Source organism: Chelonia mydas, chromosome 2 (assembly GCF_015237465.2).
Source record: "Chelonia mydas isolate rCheMyd1 chromosome 2, rCheMyd1.pri.v2, whole genome shotgun sequence".
NCBI classification, from domain to species: Eukaryota; Metazoa; Chordata; order Testudines; family Cheloniidae; genus Chelonia; species Chelonia mydas.
This window is the reverse complement of record NC_057850.1, coordinates 35,060,020-35,066,019: the sequence shown is the minus strand read 5'-3', so window position 1 is coordinate 35,066,019 and position 6,000 is coordinate 35,060,020. Positions and strand designations below refer to the sequence as shown.

General features: G+C 42.5%; 1 protein-coding gene across 2 annotated transcripts in view; it reads left to right on the top strand.

Annotated features, from left to right (window-relative positions):
* The first annotated feature begins 3,632 nt into the window (after positions 1-3,632).
* LOC102935666 (dendrocyte expressed seven transmembrane protein) overlaps positions 3,633-6,000 on the top strand; it is a 31,553-nt gene continuing 29,185 nt past the window's right edge. Inside the window, exon 1 of one of the 2 annotated variants that reach the window (XM_037892137.2) lies at positions 3,633-3,756. The gene's annotated coding sequence lies outside the window, so the exon portion shown is untranslated. The remainder of the gene's footprint in view (positions 3,757-6,000) is intronic. The other variant, XM_037892138.2, reaches the window with a different exon arrangement.

Here is a 6,000-nt window from a genome sequence, read left to right as displayed (position 1 = left end):
TCTCTGTATGTGTATATATATATATAGATATAGATATATCTTCCAGTCTATGCATCTGATGAAGTGAGCTGTAGCCCACGAAAGCTTATGCTCTAATAAATTTGTTAGTCTCTAAGATGCCACAAGTACTCCTGTTCTTTTTCCTGAGGGAGGAGTTTTTTTGAGTAGCCAAGCTTAATGAGAATATTTGAGTGAACTTGTGTTGTACTCTTCAATGTAGGGCTACCTTCGCTGACTTGAGTAGGCCCAAGTTAAGACAAGACAAGCCTGAACAAGTAACTGCTGAACAAGTCTGAACTAGTAATTGCTGAAACAGTTAACTATTGTGAATATGTTTATTGTAAATAAGGGAGGCAGAAACTAACTGAGCTAACTATTGTGGATATATTTATAGGAAACAAGTAGACAGGTACACCCTGAATTTATTAATTTGCTTTATTCAATCTGCAAAGCGATTGGCCCTTTTTAGGGTCGCCAACTTTCTACTCACACAAAACCGAACACCCTTGCCCCGCCCCCTGCTCTGCCCCTTCTCTGAATTCCCGCCCCTTCTCCAAAGTCCTGCCCCCAGCTCACTCCATCTCCCGCCCTCTCTGTTGCTTGATCTCCACACCCTCACTCACTTGCTCGTTTTCATGGGGCTGGCTCAGGGGGTTAAGGTGTGGGAGGGGGGGTTCAGAGGGCAGGAGGGGGGATCAGGGCTGGGGCAGGGGTTTGGGGCACAGGTGGGGGTGAGTAGTGCAGGCTCTGGGTGCCGCTTACCTCAAGCACCTCCCAGTAGCAATGGCATGTCCCCCCTCTCCGGCTCCTACATGAAGGCATGGCCAGGCAGCTCTGCATGCTGCCCCATCCACAGGTGCTGTCCCTGCAGCTCCCATTGCCTGCAGTTCCCGGCCAATGGAAGCTGCAGAACTGGCTTTTGGGGTCAGGGCAGTGTGCAGAGCCCCCTGACTGCCCCTACATGTAGGAACCGGAGCGGGGACATGTCGCTGCTTCCAGGAGCCGTGCAGAGCCAGAAGGGACCCCTGTGATCATCGATTCTGACCTCCTGTATAAGACAGGCCATAGAATTTACCCACAATAATTCCAGAGCAGATCTTTTTGAAAAACATCCAATCTCAATTTTAAAATTGCTAGTGCTGGAGAACTGGTAAATTGTTTCAATGGTTAACTACCCTCATTTATGCCGTATTTCCAGACTGAATTTGTCTAGCTTTAACTTCCAGCCATTAGATCTCGTTATACTTTTTTCTGCTGGATTGAAGAGCCCATTGTCAAAGATTAGTTTCCCATGTATGTACTTACAGACAGTGATCAAGTCACCCCTTAAACTTCTCTTTCTTAAGCTACACAGCTTGTTCTCCCTGAGTCTATCACTATAAGGTATGTTTATTAGTCCTTTAATCATTCTTGTCGTGGTCCTATGGACCCTCTCCAATTTATCAACATCCTTCTTGAATTGAGGACACCAGAACTAGACACAGTATTACAGCAGCAGTCTCACCAGTGCCAAAAACAGAAATAAAATAACCTCTCTGTTCCTACTTGAGAGTCCCCTGTTTATGCATCCAAGGATCGCATTAGCTCTTTTGTCTACAGCACCACATTGAGAGTTCATATTCAGCTGATTATTCACCATAACCCTCATATCTTTTTCAATGTCACTGCTTCCGAGGATTCAGTCCTCCATCCTGTAAGTATGGCCTACATTCACAGGCACTGTCTTTCCAATGTGCCGGGGGGGCTCGACCCCAGGCCCCACCCCACTCTACCCCTTCCCCCAAGGCCCCACCCCACCCCATGCTCCACCCCCACCCCACCTCTTCCTGCCCATGCTCCATCCCCACCCTGTCCCTTCCTGACCCATTCCACCCCCTCCCCTGAGCACGCCACACCTTTGCTCTCCCCCATCCCCCAGAGCCTCCTGCATGCTGCGAAACATCTAATCACAGTGGGTGGGAGGTGCGGGAGGGAGGGGAAGGTGTTGATTGGCAGGGCCCGCTGATGGGCGGGAGTCACAGAGGAAAGGGGAAGTGCTGATAGAGGGGCTGCTCGTGGGTGCTCTACCCCCAGAGCATCCATGGAGTCAGTGCCTATGCCTACATTCTTTGTTCCTAGATGTATACATTTACATTTAGCCATAGTAAATAAATAGTGTTTGCTTTTTCCCAGCTTGCCAGGTCATCCAGATCACTCTGTCAGTGACCCGTCCTCTTCATTATTTAATACACCCCCAATTTTTGTGTTATCTGCAAACTTTATGTTCTCTCCCAGGACATTGATAAAAGTGTTCCATAGCATAGGGCCAAAGAGTGAGTTGATTTATTTATTTAGATTTCAGTCTAAAAGAAACTCCACACCAAAAGACCCCCATCTAAAGTTTTGGGACATACGGAACATAGGTAATACAAAACATAAAATCATCCAAAACCGTAGAACTTCTCCTTCTTCTCCCTCCCATGTATAACTGAATCACGTCACCATGTGACCCATACAGCTTACCTGCCCTTCCTGTTCCCCAGCACTTTCTCATTAGGCAGAGCACCAAACAGTTTCCACTCTATCACATGTGTGGTCTGCAGGCCAGATTCCAGTCCTCACTCTGTCAGCTTGGTGCTGGTTTGGCAGTACAAAACTGTTAAAACCAGTAGATCTGGGCCCTGGTGAACTCCCATTGTTATAATCTGGTGCAAGGGCATGTCTGGGAGAAAGAGGTGTGTGACTGGGCATCCTTATGTCTTGGTTAACCCTTCTGCCAGCACAGCCCCTTGGGGTCATAAGCAGACCGGAGCAGCTCTAATTTGTACCAAGAATCAAGGTGTGTGTAAGGGTTGGTTACAGCTACCATTGCTGATGAGTATTGTCTCCTTATGCCACCTGTATCTGTTTGTTGTATCCACCTGTTGTCTCTGGTCATACTTAGATTGTTGCAGGGACCATCTCTTTCTTGTATGTTTGTACAGTGCCTACCACACTGGAGCCCTGATTCATGACCAAGAGCCTCAGGTGCTACTTTAATACAAATAATAAATGTTAATAATGATAGCATGAGACCATGTTTTTATGCAGGCTGTGAAAGGTGCCTGCTCACATACTTAATTAGCTCAGAGGTGTTATGGGAATTAGTTAGTTCATTACAGAAGAGAACTTTGAAAATATAAAATACTTATGTACTGTTGGGTATTATTCTGTCTCTTGTTAAGACATTTTTTACAGTTAAAAGTGCATACAAAAGCCCTGTTTTAAGCTTAAGGACCATCCAGTTCTACATTTTACATAATTCACGAATTATCTTAGGGTGTATAACCTTGGTAGAATTCCTTATGTATTTCCTATGTTCCAAAATCCTTACTCATGGTGAGCAGCACCTTATTCTACAACTGCTTGTATAGATTTCAATGGGAGCACTTGTGGAGTAAAGCACAATTCAATCAAAGTTAAAGGTATCCAAGTCTGTCCCTAAAACTCATTTGTTGATCTCTGTTATTCTGACAGGAGGAAAGTTTTAAGAAAAAATGGCACTTGCAAATTATACATTATTTCAGTTTTGTGCATGAGTTACATCCTCATTTGTCTTTGTCAAAACCAAAATAATTTCACAACTGTGGTGTGCCTGACTCAGCAGGGGAGCAGGGGGACAAGTGACTCACGTGAAACTTTTTATTAGCTCCAGCCCCTGCTTCTCACCAAAATCAAGAAGTACAGCAACCCAAAGTATCTTCATGTGCTTTACGGAAGAACTTTCCAATCTTTAGGGTAAGTAAATCTTTAGGGTTCTATTCTAAAAGGGCTTGAAGTGGAAAATCAGTTAACTGTTTGTAACTATTAAGTACTGATTTTACACTGTTAAAAAATTAAATTAATATTCCAGGACTAAGCATTCACTTTGAAGACCAGATTCTCAGCTGGTGTAACTCACGGAAGCTCCGGTAGAGTTAGTGAAGCTACAGCAAATCACACCAGCTGAAGATCTGATCCTAAATGATGGCGCTGCAGTTCAGCTTTAGGCTTTTTCCAGAACATAGGTGGTTCAATTGTACATTCATACAAATATTTGGGGAACTAATCTAAATGCAAGTTACATTTGGGATTTCCCACACAATTAACTCTGGCTGCAAACATACAAAAAATTACATTTGTGCTTGAAGTTAAGCATGTTTTTAAAGGTCTGGAGCATCAAGGCCTGTGTCCATAACATTGTGGGGTGTTGTTAGCAATGTTCCTATTAGAAAAATGTATACCTTCCTCCATTTTCTTTTAGTAGCTGCAAGACTTACTATCGCTGTCCCATGGCATAATCACTATGTGTCTTCTGTGAGCATCTGGCTCAGTATTGGATGTGTTTATAGGGGAGAAACTTACTAGCCTAAAGAATAAAATAAATCCATTCCACCTTGCACTATTTATTATCTTTACTGAGTCATATACCTCAAAGGTGGTCAATTGTTATTTGATCCTTATTAAGAACGTGTGGTGTTTAGATACATCTTTGTTTTTGTCTGTTTATGGATAGTTACTTTACCTAATTTTCTTTGTATTACCGTATGTTTCTATTTTAGTTACATATTCATGTATGTATCATAATGTATTGTAATTGACATGTGTTTGTTGCCATCGCTCCCCTCTCTAAATACAATTTAAATATACGAACCTTCCATTAAACACCAAGGGCCTGACTGAAGTCAGTAAGGGTATGTCTACATTGCAATAAAACACCAATGGCTGGCCTGTATCCACTGACTCGGGCTTGTGGGGCTGCGGGGCTATAAAATTGCAGTGTCGACATTCGGGCTCAGGATGGAGTCTGGGATCAGTAAACCTCTGGGACCAGCCTGAGCCCAAACGTCTGCAGTGCAATTTTATAGTCCCACAGCCCAAGTCAGCTAACATGGGCCAACCGTGGGTATTTTATTGCAGTGCAAACTTACCCTAAGAGTCTTTCCATTGACTTCAGTGGGCTTCTGGGCCAGGCTCTAATTTCTGTGCTGAACGCCCCACACTTATCAAGCAAACAGAAGTTTTAACCAACTTTTCTACATTTATTTTTTCTCTTCATAAAACCCTCATAGTATTTCCTGGTGCTTTTAAAAAGGTGAAATAACAACTCTAAGTCTCAGTGTAACCCTGATGGCTGAAACGGGGTGGGGAGGTGGGAAGTGAATATTTTGAAACTCATATGTGATTTTCTTTTTCCTACTTTTATGTATTCTGTATACAGTCGGTGGATTTTAAAAAGCAAATTAGATAGCATGCAAAGCACAAGTATAATGCATGAGACAAAATCACAATGTCAAATGCAGCCATTAATAAAACTTTTGCTTTGTATAAAAATACTGTGTATTGTATGGGGAATGGTTTCATAATGCCACCCTTTCCTTATGAGTAATCTTTTGCCTTCAAGTAGCTGTTGAAATAATGGGGCCATTTGTGGTCAAACTATACTTGACTTTAGATAGGCATGAAGTAGACTGTGATTATGCAAGTTCCCACCCCCACCCAACAACTTGTGTATGGACTAGACAACACTGCAGTCCTTGGGCTTTTCCCAAGAAAAGTCTGTGTCAAAATGGAGTAAGGACTTCAGTATTTGACTGTATGCCTTTACAATATGCAATCATGACTTTCAAATAAGCCATGTTTATATTGTTTCATGGTTTGATTTAGAATTTGCACTGACAAGTCAAAATATTTTGTGGAAGCTAGTTTATATTAGCTGACAAATTCCATTAATTCTCTCACTTTACATTTTTATGAGACAGAATTTTGCATGCTCCTTCCAAGGTGAAAGTCATTTTCAAAAAAAGGCAATAATGAATTTGAACCAGAGTAGTGAAGCTGTATATCAGTAATATAGCTCTCATTACATTATATATGTAGCAGACTACAGCATATAGAGATGTTTTCAGAAACGTTCCCATGTTGGTCTCCTTTCCCTTCGGCACCACTGATACTTCTTGTCTTTGATTTTAGTTCTAGAATATGAATGTGAAGTGAAAAGGA